This window comes from Podarcis tiliguerta (genome assembly GCF_965153285.1).
Source record: "Podarcis tiliguerta genome assembly, chromosome: 9".
NCBI lineage: Eukaryota > Metazoa > Chordata > Lepidosauria > Squamata > Lacertidae > Podarcis > Podarcis tiliguerta.
The window spans coordinates 25,054,895-25,077,374 of NC_139542.1; the positions used below are offsets into that span (position 1 = coordinate 25,054,895).

The 22,480-nt window shown below is 41.5% G+C and overlaps 1 long non-coding RNA gene across 3 annotated transcripts in view; it reads left to right on the plus strand.

Moving 5' to 3' along the window:
* The first annotated feature begins 3,916 nt into the window (after positions 1 to 3,916).
* LOC310685441 overlaps positions 3,917 to 22,480 on the plus strand; it is a 49,006-nt gene continuing 30,442 nt past the window's right edge. Inside the window, exon 1 of one of the 3 annotated variants that reach the window (XR_014515261.1) lies at positions 3,917 to 4,123. This is a non-coding gene — a long non-coding RNA (uncharacterized lncRNA). The remainder of the gene's footprint in view (positions 4,124 to 22,480) is intronic. The other 2 variants (XR_014515262.1, XR_014515263.1) reach the window with 2 other exon arrangements.

Below are 22,480 nucleotides of genomic sequence, written 5' to 3' on the forward strand. Positions count from 1 at the left end.
GTGTGTTAGCTTTTGGAAATGCATTGATAGTGCCACAATTTACATGTGCCTTTATGTTATTAAAGAAAGCCCAAGAACCCAGACTCTTATAACACACATTCAGCATGAGGTGCCTGTTTAGTATCAACAGATTACATAGGACACATTTTAGCAATATGACTCTTTAGAAGAACAAAAGATATATTTAATAAAATAGAAAGGAATGGGGAATCTGCATAAAATTATTCTTGAGAGTAACACATAATGACATATTTTTATGAATATCATTTGAAAATGTACCATTTCAACTTTACAGGACTCTTCTGGGCTATCAAACAGAACTCTTATGCTGGGAGTTGACATGGAACAAGTCTTGTTTGAGCCTGTAGCGTGGATGACTCCAAAGAGACTGCTTTGGGAGCAGTGGCGTAGCGTGGGGGGTGCAGGGGGGGCCGGCCGCACCGGGCGCAACATCTGAGGGTTAGGGTTAGGGGGCGCAAATCCACGGGTTAGGGGGGTGCAAATTACTTGCCTTGCCCCGGGTGCTGACAATCCACGCTACGCCACTGTTTGGGAGATGATGGGCTCTCCTCCAACGAAGGAATTTAAGCACAGGCTAGACAGCCACAAGTCAGGAATGTAGCCTGTAGTGAAAAGGGTACTACAGGGATACCTGTAGAGGGGGCATTTTTATTTTTGAGAGAGTGCTATGGGTGCCAGTCATAAAATGGCTGCCAAGGGACTCATGGCATAACCAAAACTTGAAGAAAGTAGTCTGAGGACAGCCTTGTGTTTTCCACTGTGGGAAGCCAGCTATGTCCTGCTGGACCTGATTATGGAGATAGAGCTGTTAAAGACACAAGAACCCTGTTTTCCACAATGCCAACCCTAAGCCAAAGTCTAGACTTCTACCCTGTACCCACTCACCTGGGAGTAAGACCCATAAAACAAAGGGACTGACTTCTGAAATAGATAGATATAGCACTGCACTTTAAGTTAACTGCACAATGACTTCTTAATGAGTGCCTGGCCACCAGCTCTTGCACAGCAAGATTCATTTATGAATCATTTCCCATGGGGCATCATGAAGTGATTTACAATATAATGGCATATTATATTGTAAATATAAATATAAAAGTTACATGTGTTAAAACAGTTAAAACCTTGACTTGCCTTCAAAACAACATCAGGAAGGGGGAAAGAGCCAGCTCAAGCCATTCCCTCCGCCAAAGTAACATTATATATTGTTTGGTTGTAAATCCCTTTGGGTTGCCCTGGATAAGATAAAGTGACTAACAAATAATAATAATAATAATAATAATAATAATAATAATAATAATAATATAGTGGCCACACCAGGCAAGTTATTTTAGCCCCTAAAGCAGAAAACCCAATGAACATTCCCCACACCCAGTGCCATCTTACCCATAGGCACCAGGGGTGCGGGGCACCCAGGCGCCGGGCTCTCAGGGGCTCCAGGCTGAGAGTCCGGGGCCAAAGAGTTGAGTCTGGGGAAGAGCCCGCCTGTTGGTCAGAGCACCATGGTGGGCTCTTCTGCTGCGGCTGCTCTGCGCTGCAAGTTTGGGGGTGATCAAGCCAGCGAGACACTGAGGCGGCCGGCCGGCTCTGCCCTCCTGCACACCTGGGACTGGGTAACTGGGGGTGGCGCTGGGCAGATCTTTGCACCCTGGCGCCGCATATGCTTAAGACAGCCCTGCCCACACCAGCAGTTCAACAATACTAAGTTATATAGCTAACAATTTGTTGCCTTTTTGTGACACCCACAATTCCTGCCTGGGGTCCCCACCTCACTCTGCCTAATGGCCGGAGTAGGACTGGAAGGTGGCCATATGAATCTCTTGGGAGAGAGCATTTCAAAGTGCTATGGACACTATAGAAAAAGCCCTACTTCTTGCAGAGGCCACTCCAGCCTTTGTGTGAGACCAAATGTGAAGCAGGCCTTGGGGTCTGCATCTCAACCCTCAGAACCTCCTGACCTTGCTGCTCTTTGTTCAGCTGTCTGGGTGCTGTTGAAACTGGACTTAGGCCAGTCAGCCTTTCAAAGAAAGTGAGCCTTGAGCTAGGAGACTGACCTCTGAATAGGAAAACACATTGCCATCCTATTACTATATTTGGCTCCTATAGCTGGCTGTGCTAAAGTTATCGCCCCTAAACATACAGAGTTCTTTCTCCACAGCCAACAAGCACAATGTCCCCATGCACACAAAAGACTGTGTCTTGCACTAGCACTTTATTTCTTTTTCTCCTTTGGTCAACATTTAAAAGGAATTAAAAACAACAACAGCTTGGAGGCCATCTATGCTTTTTACTTTTACTCCCCCCTCCTGCCAAATATGAGAAGGTTAATTAATGAATCCAAGTTGTTTAGATTTCGCAGCAGCTACAAAGACGTATGTTGTGAATAGCTGATAAGTTGCATGATCAATAGCTGACAGAACATCTCCCAGCTGCTTTGTCAGGAAGAAAAATAATCAACAAATGACCTAAGTAGTCGACATTCAATGGAAATACACTGAGATGTGCCCAGTCTTGGTATTTTTAAACAGCTTTAAGGATGGTGGTTGAGCTATCATAGCAAAACTATCAACCACTCTGAAATGAAAATTTCAATGTTCAACAATAATGATTCCTGTGATGTGTAGTTTCATTGACTCATGTTGCTTAGCTCTGCTATGACTCTTCAGTAAATCCTGTGCTGGTTGCTGAACTACTGCAAAACAGTAAGCACAAAAGAAAAGAGATTTAGCTTTAAACTGAGGCATTTCCTAGGTAACCACAGCATGAGGTTATTTCAAAATTAATTTGCTTTGCATCCCTAAAGACTGGATAACTTTTGGCAGCCAAGACTAAGATTATTTTGTGGCTGCAGTTTTCAGAGTTCCACTTTATTTCTTATATGTCTTTACATTTTGATTAGCAAACTTGCCATCTGTTATTCTTTGCAAAAGAATTCTTTTTGCTGCATGAATTTAATTTAGCCTAGGATAACATTGGACAATTCACATTTATTAAAAGATAATAGTTTAGAAAACAGATGTCTCCAAGGTATTTGCTCTAATAGCATAGCCAGAATGGTGCCGACATCATTTTCAAATAAAGCATTTAACATCTGTCCAAAAAGCCCTCATATTCAGTTCATTTTTACACAATAATTTATGCACTTTCCTAAGATTTAGTATGGCTGAATTTTTATTAACCTCTGAAAATCAATTAAATATATTCTTTCAGAAGGTTTGACACAACATTTTATTTTTTAATTTCTGTGAAAATAATTCCCAGATATTTATATATTATTCAAAAAGAACAGAACAATAGCTTAAAAGCAAGAAAAAGGTTCAATTTTCATTACCAAAATAAACCTCAAAATGAATGAATGATTAATGTTTACTTGAGAAAATATAATTGTAAAAACTTTCAAGGTGCACAAAATTACTCTGAATCTGGTTAATGAAAGTGCTTCAAATGTTCCTTAACAATTCTTCACATTTATTGAAAGTTAAGTGAAAAATACTATTACAGTATTATTTTGCAGGTTTCTCCAGATTTCTAACAGAAAATGTTTTTTGAGGGCTGTTGTTTTGTTAGTGCCTTTTTGTTTTGTGATCAAGATAGCAAAGTTGCTGTGTTCAGTATTTTTTAAATACTTCTGATTTATAGTACTGTACAAAATGTTTTGCACTTTTGTACATACACATATATGAATATAAAGAATCAATATCATCTCTTCCTCCCCCAAGAGACTGCCAGGAATTTAATTGAGTTAAAATGAATGTTCTTATCACAAGCCACAAAAGATCTTCCCTTCCTACTTTTGTTCATGACAGAGTTCAGGACCACCTCCCCATGGGTAACTCTACCTCCCCCCACTTCAGATATTAACCTGGAGTCCTGGACATCATGCCTTCCAATCATTAAATGAGCTGAGCAATGTTTTATTACAGATCTCATGTGGCTGAGCTTAGCGGGGCTTTTAAGTGCTCCCGGGTATGCCGTGCTTACGCAAGTTATTTTCTGCTGTGGATTGTTGATGCTGCCACAGAATGACAGAGTGATGTGCCTTGAATTCCAATGAGGAGCAATGGTGTTTTGTTTTGGGGTCTCCCCCTGCAACACCAAATAAAGAGTGAGTACTTTGAAAAGTCTTTGTTACTCAAGTTGTGCTGTGTGTTTCGGATTTTAGGAGGCCTCCAAATTGAAAAAGGCTTGAAGATGCTAGGCAATTTTGATTGTAAGCAATGTGTGAGGGAAGCATTTTTATGATGGCAAGGGCCAGTTCTTTCAGAATTTTATTTTAAAGTGCAGGTTTCAAAAATCTAAAGCTGGAGCTCTACTGGACAGAGGAGGGGGATATATGTAAAAGTGAATTATAAGAAGCAAAACCTGGAGGAATAAATTATATCAAAGGTAGAGCTTCTTGGGCTTTCTGTGGATTATTGTTTTTTCCTGACCTTGTGCTGACAATTCAGATGGATTCATAAGCAACTAGGTGGCCTAGCAATTTGATGCATGTGTTTTCACACACCGCTTTAAGTGATTAAATCCTTTCAGTGTGTCCTAGCCATCTGCTGCTTTGGGGCTGATATACTTGGATGCACTGACTTCCCCTTTTCTAACAGTGATGCTCAGATCCTTACTACTTAGCGAGTGTGTATGAAGCAGATTTTAAAAGATCCAGCCCTGATTAGTGCAGTTAGCCCGTTAACGCTACATATTTACAGTGGATTATTGGAAGGGAAGTAGGGGTTAAGTCAGTAGGTCTCTCGCTTTCCCCAGGGGTTAACCTGGCAGGCTGTCTGGCACACACAGGAGGGCTGACAGGTAGCAGGATTTGTCTAAGCAGTGTGCATGAGAGCCAACAAGGAAAACTGAATGCTCTGGATTAGTTTTGGATTATGTTGTCAGAGTGAAGCCTGATGGACAAACTGCAGAGGAATAAAATGCAATCTGTTTGGGAAGAGAGACGGTGTGCATAGCGTTCATTTTTCAAAAATGGCAAGAGAAATCATTAATAATTTGTAAATCTGTGTCCATTAACTTTTCTCTTTGTTATCCCAAAGACAGCCTTTTGAACATGAGTCTGCCACTGTTCTATATCTCGTCTTCTTTAGTGACAGATGGCAAGAGAAAGATGGGTTTTTTAATACATAAATATGTTGGAAGCCTCCATTTGAACACCTGTAGTTCCCTTTGGGGGAAATGGCAACTCTTCCTTTATTTCTAGGGAAATGAGGCAACCTTTGATTTGTATATTTTGCATTCTTTTTAAAACTTATTTTTCAAAAGCATATGCCGTAATCCTTTTTTGGATTTTTTTTTTAAATAATTCAAAGGATAGCGATTAAAGCTAGCTTTGATTCATTCATTCACTAGTTGCTTCATTATGGGAAGTTAGATCACAAGAGTTCTGCATGATCTAATGTGAAATATGCACAGGACAAACTCAAGTTTGTTTTTGTGGAAGACTGGTGCCATTTTCCATTAAAATAGTGTTTACCTTCCAACAGTCAAGCGCTATTGCACTTTTCCTGGTAAAAATGTCCATCTTTGTCCTTTGAAGTGACAGAGGGAACCAGTGAAAAATAATCCCTTGCAAATATTTATAAACCTGTTATCGGTTTCTCGTTGCCTGCAAGTTTTTTAATGGGAATGCTATGTGCTTTCAATTCAAGTCAGTCTTTGCGTACTATTTCTGCCAAATAGCTTTAAATTTCTGTATGAAATTTATTTTATGAATTTGAGCTGCTTTCATTCTGTTTTATTATTTTTTTTGCAAACTGCTTTGAGGTTTGTTTGTTTTTATAAACAAAACTGGAGTGTGCATTTGGAAATAAATAAAGCATGACCTTACAAAAAGAAGACTATTTAAATCGTATAAGTACCCCCAGCCATTTTAAAATGAAAATAATTAAGCAATATAAAATCATTCAAAGTCTAAAATAATAAGTGACCTTTTGATAAGAATGGATTAGCTCTTTTATGCTTAACATAGCAAATATGTTCAATGAATATATAATCTTTTGTCAAAATCCTTGAATAACCATATGGATATTTCCTTCTGTCAACTAACTTGAAATACTTAGCAAATAATATATAATGCATCAGAAACAACCTACAGACAGAAGAGTTGTAAAGACAATACCCACAAAAAACTCAAGGCACAACTAAATTAGGCAGAAGACTTTTGGTTTATGCTAATGTCCTTCTTGGGATAGGGGCAAATTGAAGTCAATTCAGTTCAGATTTAAAGGCAAATTTGCACTTTTCAAATCAATATGCAAACTGAAACATAACTTATCCAAATTTTCCAATGTAGTTCTCAAACACAGCAATGCTTATAAAAATACATAAATTAGGGGAAAGTGCATCTAAAAATGAATATATTAGTGAAAACAACTCAGAAGGATATATTACATTAGGGCAAGTTGCTTGCGGAAATGTATACATTAGTCAAACTGCATATAATAATGTTCATTGAAGGAAATTGTACTAAAATACCAATACATTTTCATTAGGAATATATATATATATATATTCCCACATTCCACTGAAATTAATAGGATTTCTTTATAAATCTTGCATATATAATTGTGATATGCCAATTACTCTGGACCCAAAAACCTATAATCTATGAGCATTCAAAAACCTTTGCTTAAAAAACCCAAGTTTGTTTGTTTGTTTTAAACAACACATTGTTTCACACAGGAGTCTTAATTTGCCCTTGAGCATTTTTCTTTCCCCCCTGCAATTTATGTTAACATCTGATGCTTGTTTATGCAGAAGAGCTGATGTATTTGTAATGCAAATGAACATTCTGTCCAATGTAAGTTTTACATTTGCATTTCAAATCTGACAGGCAAGTCCACATTGATATATTTGCTGCTGGATCTAATATTGGAAATGTCTGTTCTCCTATACGGTTTACAGTTAACCAGAAGTAGTTTGAGATTAAAAAATATATATCTGGAAGATCCAGAAATAATTTACTGCTGTTTCCTGAGGAAAAGAAAGAGACAGTGCAGATGGTTTAGAAGCATAACGTAACTATTTCTCGTCAGGTAGTGTGACCTTTCTTCATAGACAGCAAATTCCACTGTCCCTGACGCAAGGCAAGCAAATATGACAAAACCATGGTCTTTTTTTCTCAACTGGGAACACAGGAGAGAATAGTTTAACCCAAGTCCAGCCAGTATTTTTACACTGCTAATTCCTGGCTTTAGTAAATTCTTCACAAAGGCAAAAGAATCTCTGCTGGCCACAGGGAGCAGGGTGGGATTAGCAAAATACAGTTCCAGAGTTGGGAAGGGGAGGTTTCCAGAACTGCGCTGGGTTATGAGGTAAGCAAGCCAGGAAAAGATGTATCTTTTGCAAGCGGGGGTGCGGTGGGCAGAGCATGAGGCAGGCAGTTGGTTTTATGCTGCAGAGGGGGTTAGATGTGATGTTTGGGGTCTCTTGGAATTGGAGGCTGCAGCAATGGTAGAAACAGGACCCTCTTGAGATGTGACTGTTTTGCACATTCTCCATCCAGACTCGGGCTGTGTAGATGTGTAAAGAAACCATATATCATAAAGTCACCACAGACTCGGCTGTGCCTCATTGTCCCAAAAGGGAACACGGGCCTTGGTAAGCACGTCTGCAACCCCTGGAATCTTGTACAGCTCATGGAGGTAGCATGTTACAATATTTTCTCTCCCTGTGAAATAGATAAAAAAGGTAAAAGGTAAAGGACCCCTGGGCAGTTAAGTCCAGTCAAAGGCGTCTATGGGGTTGCGGCGCTCATCTCGCTTTCAGGCCAAGGGAGCCGGTGTCTATCCGCAGACAGCTTTCCAGGTCATGTGGCCAGCATGATGAAACCGCTTCTGGCACAACGGAACACCGTGAAAAGTGCCAGAGCACACAGAAATGCCATTTACCTTTCCACCACAGTGGTACCTATTTATCTATTTGTACCGGTGTGCTTTTGAACTGCTAGGAGCAAGAGGAGCTCACCCCGTCATGTGGATTCGAACCGCTGACCTTCTGATCAGTAGTTTAGACCACAGTGCCACCTGCATCCCTATTGACGTTTAGCTATTGACTGTGTGAAGATGTACCTCCTTTTGCCTGTCTTGGCTTTTCCAACACATTTATAAATTTTGATATATGTTTATATGTTTTAGTGTTGTATTTTGTTATGTCCTGCCTGTTTTATTGTTCTCCTTGAAATGAAAGGCAGTATACAAATGATTTTTAATAAATAAATGAACATAAACATTCTTCTAGTGGGAGAAAGTGATTTTCACTTATCGATTAGACTTTGATGCCTAAACTTTGTTTTTGGGTTTCTCATATTAATATAATAACCAGCATGAGATAATCTTGCCATAATTGATTTATTTTCTTCTTGAGGACTTCTTTTGGCTTCAGAGGATGCCACTGCAAGACCAGGAATAATGATGAATACTTCAGAAAAAATAATGCTTTTAACGTGGATTTCTCCAGACACCATTTTCAACTTGCAGTAGTTTATGACAACTTTCAATATAAATCCAAATAAGGGGTGAAGTTAATAACTCAAACGGTACTTAAAGTAACTTCAGCACTGAAGACTGAGTAAATGCCAACCACTTAGTGGAAGAGGGAGGGGAATTTATTTAATACCCTGGCAGACCGTGGTATGAATGAAAAGATGAACTACAGCTTTTCATGCCTTGCTATCCAGTGGAATGAAATTATTTTAGTGAACTGTGTCAATTCCCTTAGCAGGCATAAGAGTCCTTTATTTAAGAACTTCTAAATGGCACATGAGGAAAAATAAGTACCATCGTACCTAGAAGATACAAAGCAATAAATCTGAAACTTTTTTTCCAATTCACACTTCAGAGATACAATTTCTCTTCTCTGCTCATGATGCTGAAGTTCATAAGAAAGAGCAATATGGTCATTAAGAATGGGATTATGGGCATTCTACATTCTTGGAGCAGAATAAAGTGCAAAGAGTGGCAGTCTAAATAGATTCACTAGTTCAATCTTATGTCTAACTTAGTTCTTTGGGTCTAATTTCTCATAATTGTTTATAGGATTGTAACCTATGGCTGTTGTCCAGCAACTTTGTACAATCAGATGTATTCTAGTACTTTTCTATGAGTAGGAGGAAAATCCACAAAAGGATTCTGCAGACAGGACAATGAACCATACTCATTGTGTATAATTATATTTAAATATAATAAGAACACTCAACCTTGGAAAATTGGGTTAATTGTCTGATGAATGATATTCATTTCAAACATCGGTTAGGTAAGATCTTCAGAAGCCCAGATAGACAACTGTCTTATAGTTGCTTCAGTTGTGGTATTTGCTGTCATTTATGTAAAGTGATGCATAGAGCACTGGTGTGTGGAGAAAATGAGTCTGGAGGCAAGATTCCACACACCCAGCCCAGCCCAAACACCAGCACCCTGTTCTTAAGGTGCAACGTTAGGTGGCAATTTGACAATGTGGGAGGAGGACAAAGGCATGAACAGGTGTAAAATATGAGGTGTATGGATCAGTGGCACAAATTGCACTCCCAATACCCATCAAGCGCCATTGTTTTGTACATAATGCTCCAGAATGAGGGAATTAAGCACTGCCCTTATTCTGATTTGCTTTCATAATTAGATGTTGAGTAATCCCATGCCAAAATCTGTCCTCCAGTTTCCCAAAAAGTTTTTCACCCCCACAAAAGAGGCTTCTATCTTCTGCCACATTCACAGTGTGCTTTAAAATTACTTTAGAATTCCAGCCACCACTCTGGGCGGGTTCTTCTAAAAGTCTGGTAGTTGATCTTCTCTTTGACATCTGGTGGGAGGGCATTCCACAGGATGGGTGTCACTACCAAGAAAGCCCTCTGCCTGGTTCCCTGTAACTTGGCTTCTTGCAGTGAGGGAACCACCTGAAGGCCCTTGGCACTGGACCTCAGTGTCCTGGTAGAACGGTGGGGGTGGAGATGCTTTTTATTTCCATTAACCATTTATCCAGCATTCTGCAGCCTCCGTGGCTTCCCATACTTCCAGATCTGGAAAAGCACCATGGGAGGAGTTACATCATGATGTCTTCTCCTGGACTTTAATGGAAATGTGAGCTGTCAGGGACCCTGGATACCAAACACCTGAGATTATTGTGCTCACCAATTTTGTTCTTAAGGGAAGCCTGACTCTATGGAATAAAGACAAGAGATACAGCAAATGGCCACCACTTCACCAATTTTAATGTGTTTGAAGCACCCTTAATCTTTCTAATGGCAGCTATATCTCAGTGCAACTTCCAAGGTGGCAGCTGGGCAGACAGAATCTCCTGCAACCCACTTTCTTAGGCTACATAATGTGACTCAAAGCTTCTTCAGATCCAGGCTTTGCCTGGTCCTTGCTTTTCCTGGCTCATATGTTTTATGTATGTATGTATGTATGTATCATGAGACTCATAACTACTGAACCTTACGATCAGTGAGGCCATCAATACCCAAGAAAGGGGCTATCAAACTTAGGCATCCTCAAGCTAGAAGACATGAAAGATTTGTTGAAGGAGAACACGCTTCGCCACTCTGGTGCATTAGGGTGCGATTGGTGGACCAGGAGTAGAAGGTAGTATTGGCAGCAAGATTGAGAGCCAGTGTGGTGTAGTGGTTAAGAGTGGTAGATTTGTAATCTAGTGAACCAGGTTCGTGTCTCGGCTCCTCCACATGCAGCTGCTGGGTGACCTTGGGCTAGTCACAGTTCTTTGAAGTCTCTCAGCCCCACTCACCTCACAGAGTGTTTGTTGTGGGGGAGGAAGGGAAAGGAGAATGTTAGCTGCTTTGAGACTCCTTCAGATAGTGATAAAGTGGGATATCAAATCCAAACTCTTCTTCTTCTCTTCAAGATTGGGCCTGATCCCTTCACCAGTCCAGACTAGCACATTTATTAAGTACAGATCAGGCCTCATGGCACCACCTCAGTGCTGCCTCTTCGCTAGTCTCAGAACTCTCCATTTTTGAGCTGGCCCCAGAGGCAGATTTAGGGGAATGCAACCAGTTGGGTAACACTGGGTATGGAGCCTCAGGGGTGCCGCAACTATGAGGTAGAATGGAAGGTGAGAGGTGAGGTCACTGAATTTTGGCATCACACAGAGCATCACTGAAATTAGAGAGACCCCAACGTCCACCACTGTTGCCTCCCACCAGCAGGCCACCAAAAGTCCACCTCCACTCAGTCCAAACTCCACACAGACTGATGGGGAGACTGGATTGCTCTACCAGTTAGCCCGTCCCCTTGTTGCTGAGTAGATTTTGTTTAGCAACTTCAGCCACATTGGGAATAACCAGCACTACAAAGAGTTTCACTTTCATGAGTAAAATGATAAAAATTTCCCTACCCCCTTTGGTGAATGATTCAGAAGAAGTCATTGAATAATATGTACATAGGAAGTTAGGTGGCAGATGTTAAGTATTTATGAATGCAAAGCGCATGACACAATGCGTTTCCATTTGGAACAGGAAAAGAATAAGGCCATGTTCCAGCAAAAGCAGCAGAATATTTTAGGTATTAGCAGAAAACATTGTAATTTTATGGCAATGATTTAGTTGAAGATACTGACATATTGTATCCAAGTACTGTTCTCCTTTCCCTGAGGTAAGGTATGTTTCCTTAAATTTTAGTTGCAAAGAGCATCTGGTATTAAATTGCTATCATCACCTCATAAAGTACTCAAGTGTGCTCTTCAAAATAGAAGCCTATACCCTCCCTGCTTCTCTTTCAAGAAATTACAAGAATCACCAAACAATGACTGCACTCCATGAATCCAGAAGAATAAAATAAGCATTACTATTAATTCTGTTATTTAGCTTTCAAAACCTTCCTTGATTTGGCCAAGTTATGTGACCCAAGTTGGACTAATCATTGGTTTCCCGTGCAAAAAATGCATGCTTCATGACAGAGTATAATAAAACATGTCTGAATCATCTTATTTGGGCCATTAGTAATTCCCAACTTTAAGAAAACTCCAATATCCTGTCCCCCTTTTTAATATAAAGGAGGTTAAGCAGTAATTCAGAGAAGTAACCCAAGCAATAAATCATCAGGAGGACTCGCAGCTTTAATGGAAAGAAGTGCATAACATCAAGACCCATTTGTCCATTTGGTTTATGGGGAAATGCTTAATGCATGATTTATGCCAAATGTTTTGGTAGCTCTGGGGGGGGAAACCCCCCATAGTAGTAGTAGTTTATTTATTGTACAGCAACAAAGCCATAAACAGCTTGAGACCAGGATACCTGAAGAGCTGTCATGGGAGGCTAGGATGACACAAAGCTAGACAAGAACTTTATTGTATCTCTTAAATAAGACCAGCAATGGGGAACTTCTGTGTCTACCCAGGTACAAATGAGACCAGGGCCACCTAGTAACTAAACTGTATAATGGTATTACCCACACTGGGCATTTTGCTCCTGTATGATCCTGCCTGTTCACTAAGGTCAAGAGGAGAAGCCTTTTGTGAGTCTCATTTGAAGAACAGCTGGTGGAATGGAGGGAAAGGGCCTTCTCTGCAGTGTCCAGATTATGAAACCACTAACTGAGGTCTCACCTTTGTGGGTCTTCCACTGTTACCTGAAGGCATGTTTGTGTCCTCAGACTGGATGATTTCCAGCACCCATAGGATGTGTCCTTTTTTGATCTGCTGTTCTCGTTTATTAATTTCATATTGTTTTTAATTGTTATGATACATCTCCTCAGGCATTCAAAGAACATGTGAGGGTACAAAGTAGATAGGTAGCCTGGGGGCAGAACTTTTGCCTTGTTCCTGCCATTCAGAGGGGATTGGACTAGAAGATGATCCATGGAGTCCCCTCCAACTCTACAATTCTCTAATTCTATCTCTATCCCTGCCTATATTGAGAAGAATGGTCTGAAAGGGGATTCCAAGAGCAAACAGTCTCTAGTTGCTGGGAATCACAAGTGGGAAGACTGCTGTTGCATTTAGGTCCTGCTTGTGGGAACCCCATGGGCATCTGGGATAACTCCATTGGGACAGCATGAGACTCTTAATATCGGGGTCATGGATTAAAGTCACATATTGAGCCAAAAGATTCCTGCATTGCAGGGGGTTGGACTAGATGATCCTTGTGGTCCCTTCCAACTCTGTGATTCTGTAATCTGGTTGGCCATTAGAAGAAAAGGATGCTGAACTAGTTGGGCCACCAGCTTGATCCAGCAGAGCTCTTCTTGCACTTTCACTTCTTTGTACATGCTTACACACCTCCCTGTGAAGGAATTCTGCATTATCAGGGTTCCTAAGAATAGGAATGACTATTTGTTTGTTTGTTTGTTTGTTTGTTTATTATTTATAAGATTTTTTTTAACCTGCTATCCACACTGAGGTACCAGGGTGGGTTACAACAATAGAATATAGAATATTCAATACAATATTCAACAATAGAATATACAATATACAAATAAAAACATTACAATTGGAAAACATTTTTGAAAAACCTTTTCCTAATGGAACACAACAGTGGTGTTTGCAGACTGTTTTAACTAATTTTGTTATTGTATTTTTATATGGTTGTAGCCTTGTGGTGAAGAGTGGATAAGAAATCCAAGATGATACAGGAGGATGATTATGATGCTGGTGATACAATAAGCAAAACCCAAAGTGTCTGACTTTTGGCATTGTACTCTTAGCAGCTAACATTTCAGGATGAGCACTTTATAATGCCTTCACTAATAAGTCGCCTTAACTCTGCTCAAGCAGCAGCATCTAGTGTGTGGAATCCAAAGGGCTTCCGGGGTTAATTCTGTCACCGCAGTGTTGACATGAGGCATGTAACAGCTTTCAACTCAAAATGTTACTTGTAATCTTTTAATCCCAAATTAGTTCAACGTATTAGTCCAAAGATCAAACATGAAGATTAATTAGACTAGTTAGCATAAACTCACAGAACCTATTTGTTTTGAGGTTACGTTTAATCTCGGAATAAGTCCTTGGTAAAATAGGTAACTTTTTTTCTTACCTAAGTTTTATGTGAGCTCTTCCTACTGACAGATGGCACAATCCGCCTGAACTTCTGTACAGGTCCTGTTCTAAACAGGGCTTGTGCAGAAGATGATTTCAGTGGACTGAGCCCATTATGCTCACCTGGTAAATTATCAGCCTGGAGGCCAGTCCAACTCAGTGTTAGGAACGCTAAAACCAAATATCTATAGACATCAGTGTGTTGAATCTGCTGGAGTGGAGCCTGGAGAGTTAGGGATTTGTTTATTTTTCTACCAGCTGCACTACAGCTCATAATTAGGACAGAATCATAACAGGTAGATTTGTCCCAAGCCAGATCTGTGCCTTATTTCAACTGTAAACAATACAAATAATCATTTATGTTTTAAAGCTCTCTCTGTCCTGTTCACAACAAAATTTGACAGTGTAGTATATAGCATTTGAGGATCAGGAGTTGGGAACCTCAAGCACGGGGGCCAAATCCAGCCCTCCAGTTCTCTTAATCCAGTCCTCAGGACTCTCTCCAGGCCATACACCCTCCTTCCCAGCCCTGCTCCATGCTTTCCTTGAGTGCTTTTGCCTGGCTAGAATGTGTCCTTGCACTGTAATGAGCCCACTGCTTGCCTGGATGAAGGATGGAGAAGTTTTTGTTTGGGTGTGTAAATCCTCTGACTTTTGCATGGCTAAAATGTAGCCTCCAGTACAAAGCTAAGAGTCTGTAACATCCATTGGTCTATCCATTTTTGTCTATGGTCCCACCCACCACTGGAATGTGGTCCCTGGAAGCTTGCTTAGAAGGGAATGTAACCCTGTGGGTCCCTTTCAGGCCTGTGATCCTGTATCTGTGAGGTTTGAATCTAGAAAATGCAATCTGCTGAACCTGCCAAACCAGTTCATCTGTTAAACTATATACCCATCAGCAGCATCTTAAAGAGTGGGCTTTGTTGCCATAGAGACAAATGGGGGTGGGGTCTTTTCCCTCCTCACCTGGCTGGATGTTATGTCAGCCTACGCAGGAGAGCAATATGATGGCAGGGGCAGGTGGCTGTTCGGGCATGAGTTTTGGCTGATGCTGGAGACACAGAGAGTTGTCTTGCTCCGGGCTGGACCCAAAGCTATGGCTTGGGGATTTCCCTGGGAACCTAATGAGGAGGCAATATATGTTGGAATGTTAATGCTGTGAGCTCCTCCATCCTATGCTCAGTTTGTGAATACCTTACAGAGACCAGAGTCTCCATTGTCCATCATTCCAGGTAAACTAACACTGAAAAAGCACAAGTACCTTTACTGCCTGCAAAGAGAGCGACCGAGAGAGATTATTTAGTATTAGTTTAGTGCAAAGCCTTGTTCATACCTCACTCTACAGGGCCAAAGCCTTGTTTGAGGGGGCCAGTGGCACCCACAGACACAACCCTGGAGGCCACAGCCCTCCCTCCAGTTGGCTTACTAGCTTACAAGCTTACTAGGTGACAGGGGAAAGTAGCAGTGGGTCGTGGCAGTGGGGACAAGTGGTGGAGCTGAAAGGACTGGTTCTTCTCTCAGGGCCATGCAATGCCTTGCACTGCCAGGCCAAGAGACTGTAGCTGCCAGCACAATAATTTCCCCATTATACCTCTGGGCCCTGTGCTAGCATAGCGTTGCAAAGTGCTGCTACATTGCAGGTGGGACCCAGGGACATTAAGGGTAAAATTAATATGGTAGTATCTCCAGCTGTCCAGCCCAGCAGTCCTCTGAGGACTGCGTTCCCCACATTTTTTGAAAATGAAGAAAAAGACACCATGGTGCTCACCATGGACCCCTCTGAGGGCAGCATGGTGACACTGGGCCTGTTCCCCCGTACCTCAGGAGCCCGTGTGTATAAATCCACAGTCTCACTGGAAGCCCTCTTAATCCCCTCCATGTATGGAAACATATGCAGCCCACTGATGGAGGCTCCACAAGACAGAACCTGGTCTTTCCCACATCACCTACCCAAGACAGTTTTAATAGGAGATGGCAGGGATTGAACATGCAGCCTTTTGCATGCAAATCATGTGCTTTGAATCTGAGCTCTGGCCCAGGAACAGCAATGCGCTACATGGCAACACAACAGCAGTATACATACAGATAGGTGTGTCTGTGCATGGATATATGCAATATACCAAACTGTATCCTATGCATATGGGGGGGGGGTGCAACTATAAGATTTCTATTTTCCTTCCATATATATTAATAACCAAACCTGCAATAATATATAACCAAACTGGGTTATTTTCTTCATTTTTGTTTCTGGTTTTTGGAATGTTGTTTGATTAACTCGATAACGCATTTGTTTGGTGTGAGGCGGAGGGGACAGAGTCGGTATTGAGGGAGGGGCATAAATCTGTTAACAGGGGTCATTAGACTGGACAAATGCCTTTCTCCCCTGCGTTTCCTAGATAAGGAAACCCTATCTAGTAGTTAAATTCCAAACGTCACGCTGGATAGCATTACAGATCCCCAGAGTGTTGCTACAGAGTTCATGCCCTGTTTCATCAAATACCCCATGACATTTAACAGGGGCCCATGCTAATTATAGGGATTTAGCAGACGCTGTCACAAAATTTAGCAGACATTTCATCACAAAAAAATAGCACACCTTTGTCTTCAGCGTCTTCAGACTTCTGGGGACATTAGCAACATTTTGGCAAAAAGCTGCCATTCGTTAATGAGTCTTTCAAAGCAGCACTCATCAACTCACTGGCATCATATGCCCCATCCTGTTCCATCTTATTAGTGTGATCTATGGCAGTCAGTAGGCTTGAGATTCAAGATGGTTTTAAAATTGTCAAATTTGGTTAGTGAGAAGATGGGAAGTTAAGCAGTTTCTTTACTGAGCATCAGAGTGGATGTTGTGACTTGATCTTCTCTGGAACTTAAACAGTCAAATTTCCTCTCTTCCCCGCACATACATAAATTAGGAACAGCTGGAGGCCTTGTGAATCTGATTATAATTTCTGTGAAATAATTTGGCTCCATTGCAACAGTTGATTGCATCTAACTGTATTCTACCCATAGAAGATCCACTGAGATTAACGGACCTAAGTTGGTTATGTCCATTAATTCTTAACATTATTTACACCTCCATCATTAAAAACATTCAGGAGGAATTTAAAACATTCCTGTTCATCCAGGCATTTGATGTCTGAAAGATGCTCTTCCTGTCAACCTTGAAATTATTAGAGGTGAGGATATGTGACTGTACTTAAATATTTGTAGAAGTTCTTAATGCTTTAAATATTATTTGATTTTTTAATTGCACTGTTTTGCTGCTTTGTTGTTTCCTGCCCTGAGCAACTTTGGAACGGAATGTAACAAATGAATGAATGAATGCAATAGGTTTCTTCTGAATATGCCTAACACAGGATACAATCCTGTATTCCTAAGAGCAAATGACATATCTTTCAGACGTGAGTGTCACAGCCATTCATTTTTAGGGGGGGGAAGTAAAAGAAAAAAGCACATTCAGGCATGGGGTGATTGGTGGACACAACCCAAGTGCCTCTTCTCAAACATGTTGCAAGATTTCAACTCTTGTCTTATAGAATTCAGTAGAAGCCAATGACTCATTGCCAACTGCAGGGCCCCGCCTCTTCATTTGCATATTGCCACCCTGTATCTTGCTGTAGTGGAATGTTGGAAACACAAGAACCCCTTTTTTAAAGCATTCAAACTGTATATTTAATGAATGCTCAAAAGTAGAGAGTGGCAGGCTTTTTGCCTCCCACTATGTGTACAGGTGGCGCCGTGGGTTAAAGCCTCAGCGCCTAGGGCTTGCCGATCAAAAGGTCGGCGGTTAGAATCCCCGTGGTGGGGTGCGCTCCCGTTGTTTGGTCCCAGAGCCTGCCAACCTAGCAGTTCGAAAGCACTATCGGGTGCAAGTAGATAAATAGGGACCGCTTACTAGCGGGAAGGTAAACGGCATTTCCGTGTGCGGCTCTGGCTTGCCAGAGCAGCTTCGTCACGCTGGCCACGTGACCCGGAAGTGTCTTCAGACAGCGCTGGCCCCCGGCCTCTTTGAGTGAGATGGGCGCACAACCCTAGAGTCTGTCAAGACTGGCCCGTACGGGCAGGGGTACCTTTACCTTTTATGTGTACCCTTGAATGCCTGAATGGGGCATTTATATCTAGACGCATGAAGGGCTGTAGCCGGTGCAAACCAGAAACTGATCAAGGGCAAGATTTCCATTCTCACAGTCCAAACTATCTGCATGTCATATACATGGGGCTCTCTCCAGGTATTCATTAAACATGTAAATGGGCAATGCTGGATTTAGGGCTCTGTGGGTGATTCTCATGCACAGGGTGCTGAGCTGAGGGCGTACAAAATTGAGAAGATCCATCACTGAGAAGATCCATTTCGGCATGTCAAATGTTGGGCTCATTTAGGGCACCATGCTACCAAAGATTACCCAAGTCTGTCCCTGGCATGGGGTGGGGCAAAGCCTCTCTGTACACTCCATGTGACACAGAAGAATGTTGAGGGGCTACAGATCAGTGGCAGAGAATATTCTTTGCATGCCAAAGGTGTTTGTAGGTATAATCAAAATTAAGACTGTTGCAGCATAACAGAGGCATTGTCAGGGATTCAGGTTACCTGGTTTTGGCCACATGCTCAATCCTTGACCAAAATAAAATAAAATTGTCAGCTCAAATCAAATGTGCACATGGTGAAGAGGTCACCTGGCCATTCCCTCACCAGCCTAGATCCCATTGTACACATTACTTCAAGAGGAAGCGGCAGACCCCTCAGTATCCCAGTTTGTCTGCCTAGCATCTGCACCAGAAGCACATTGTCATGAATTCTCTGCACAGTTTCATCTAAATGTTTCCTTGAATCTGCAATTATGTCCATTGATCCCTAGCAAAGATCACAGCTTAGTGCGCTTAGTAAGAGATGAAGCAAAGACCCTTCCTGGTCTTGTTTCTCTGAATTATACCTTCATCTTCCAGTGTCATGGTGGGTTTCCAAGAGGTTCATGGGGGAAAGAACAGTGCTCTCATAAACTGATGGTGTACCAGACCAGATAGATTTGGTATTAGTAATAAAAGCTCTATGAATCTCATCACACTATCCTGTGTGACCAGTTTACTGTCTAGATTCTGAAATCTAGGAATCAGAAAGGAGTCATTTCTACAGACAGAAGAAAGGCCACTTTTTAGCAAGTGACAGCAAAGTATGGGATGTGGCAGATTTAAAAAAAAAACACAGCCCACAAGTCAAGCTTCTAAATTAATCAGTTTCCTGCAAGAAAGCATACAGGAAACTGGAATGTTACTTTGAAATTCTAACCACAAGAATCAGTGACATTCACATTCACCAGTTCTCCCATTCACTGTCTTGAATAAATAGCTTAGCTTCCACATCTTCGTCGTTCCAAAATCAGACATGACGTTCTTGAGCACAAGGCCAGTAAAAAGTTCTCCGCTTGTAGTCTAATCTTATTTTATCACTTGCTCTGGAAAACAAAGCGCTGCAGTCCAAACTTGCACCACAATGAAACTGCATCTGAACATGAACTATAAACTATAAAACTTAATACTGTTTTAGAGATGATGGTTGAATCCCTACTGCCAATATACATGTCACTGAAACAGATCTAGCGAATGTTGCTTCTTAATTTAACCCTGATTGATTTGGCGTAGCATTTCAATAGCTGACAGTAATGGTAATCCTGTAAAATTTACCTGAGCAGACATGCACAGGACTGTGCTGTAATTTACCTATAGAAAAGAGGTAGTGCAAACTGATGTTTTCTCCCTGGAGCATCCAAGCCACATCTTTTCCATCGCTACTGCTTCAGTTGGTTGGGGACTGGAATATGCTGGACAGTCTTCTTAATGCAGGCCTCTGGGCCATTATTGGGTTCCAAGGATTACACGTATGAAGATAGTGGACAGTTGGTGAAAGGACCCTGAGTGAGAGGCAGGGAAGGGAAAATCTCCCAGGGTGAGAGACTAGAAGAAAGGAAAGCTCCCAGGTGAGAACTGTGAGTGTCCACTATCTGCAAGTGACATGGGTTAGGAGCTACCTTTGAGAGAAGATTCTATATTTTCTTTCTTTTTTTAAGATTAGTTTCATTTATCATATTGTATTATAAAGGTAAAGGTAAAGGTACCCCTGCCCGTACGGGCCAGTCTTGACAGACTCTAGGGTTGTGCGCTCATCTCACTCTATAGGCCGGGAGCCAGCGCTGTCCGCAGACACTTCCGGGTCACGTGGCCAGCATGACAAGCTGCATCTGGCGAGCCAGCGCAGCACACAGAACGCCGTTTACCTTCCCGCTGGTAAGTGGTCCCTATTTATCTACTTGCACCCGGGGGTGCTTTCGAACTGCTAGGATGGCAGGCGCTGGGACTGAACAACGGGAGTGCACCCCGCCGCGGGGATTCGAACTGCTGACCTTTCGATCAGCAAGCCCTAGGCGCTGAGGCTTTTACCCACAGCGCCACCCGCGTCCCTAGGATATTGTATTATGAAAAAGTGTTAATAAAATCTTGTGGAAAAAATAATAATGCAAGCCTTTACAACTAGTCAAATAAACTGGGGAGAGCAGCTGGTGGTCAGTGTAGACCAGGGTCTGGAACAGGACCTGGCCAGAGGGTTAGTCCCAGAACTACATTGACAAGTGAGCTTCTTATATGCATTTTTATGCATGCTTCCCCCAATACACTATATGCATTTCTGTACACATTTTTGGGATGCAACGCTACGTCACAAAATGTGGCCAATTTTTATGGGCAGCTGTGTTTTGGTTCATGTACTGCAGGTGTGGGAGCAGGATCCAGTCACCAGGCTGCAACCTGAGAGCACACACAAACACATCTTCTGCAGGATGCACTTCCAATACTAAGTATGTTCCTGATTCTTTTCTTTCTTCCTTTGCAGGCACGGTTTGAATGTGCCTGTGGGATGTGGAACACATAGCAGTCAAGTACAATATTCCTAGAGTGAGCATGCTAGAGGATGCTTTGTACCAGCCAGGAGAAAACTTCCCGTTTCCTCCTGATCTGGGACAAACTTCCTCTGCATGTGACTAGAGGCGGGCATGGTCTAATCTGGCCCTCTCTCTCCCTGGGAACAAGGCAGGGAACACACCTCTCCCTCTTTCTGCTCTTCTCCATTTTGTTTTTCCATGTGTGAGGAGAAGTGACTGCTTGTTCGCAGTCACTTAGGAACTAACTCTCTTATGGGATAGTTCCACATGTGTATATACTTTTGTGACATAAGTCTGCCTTCAGGGATCCAACTGTGAACTGAATGAATGTGAGTAAACTACTTTTATGTTGACTTGAATAAGATTGTCGTGTTTATTCTTTTTAAGAGGGACAATAAGGGATCTTACCAGGAATCCTATATTTAGAGGCTAAAACTAGCCTGCAACAAGCAAATCGCTGTCCGTTTAAAGGGGAATGTTTAAACTCTGCTTAGATATAGAACTTGCTAATTCAAGTTAGGAAGGATATCATTAAATAATATATCCTCTCCTTCCTCCCTGAACATTCCCACATTGCCTTGCAAAGGGACATTATCAGGTATGGAAACACTGGGAAGTTGAATAAAACACTATCTGAATGCAGCCGCTGTCACGTTTCTGGCATTGATAATGTTGGACTAGATGCTGATAGTTCTTTGTTGGTGGATTTGCATCAAGAAACTGCTTCTTCTATAGTTAAGGTGTCTTGTTTGAATATAACATGTTTATAAATGGCAACGGGCTAAATTTGCCTTCTAAACAAAAGATTTAAAATAGTTAAAGATTAAGTGTATGAAAGAGCAATATTGATTGCCACAAGGAAACAAAACTTTTATCTTTTCTTATCCTTAGATCCACCGTCCACACAATTGATATCTGCAGGTTTGTTCACAGTGGAAATGCTGGACAATCCTTTTCAGTGTGTCAAGTAAGCAGGCCACACCTTGGCTTATGTAAACTTAGCATACAATGCGTATTCCCTTTCAAAGTACTTAGCTTATTCATTTCACACCTTTCCCCCTTATAGTCTGTGTTTAAAAGCAAAATAGGCCTATACACAGTGATCTTTTGGGGATAACCTCTATATTTGCCTCTTTCATGAAAGTGGTAATAGCTATATTCATATGACAGGTTATTTCATTTTCTTAGTATTTCCCTGTTGATTTCCACATTGTATCTGAACTTTCATATGATATAAAAGCCACTTCTGGAAAACTTATGAAATATAGTGCATGCTTAGGACTCATTTCCATGTTATTTGATTTCAGAAAAAATCTGACGCAGCCCCCTTAACCCAGAAAATTGCAGAAATAAAGTGACAAAATTTGGAATGGTTCTGCCTGGTAAGTCCACCAAAGCCTAACAGAGGTTCCTCAGACCTGGAACTGATGTTATCATGCTTCCTTGTACAAATTCCCAGTATCATTCCAAATAAATTCCTTTTTCTTCTGGCTCCTCACTAGCCAGTCCATTCCAGTCTTATAGTCTTCCTCCCATTAAAT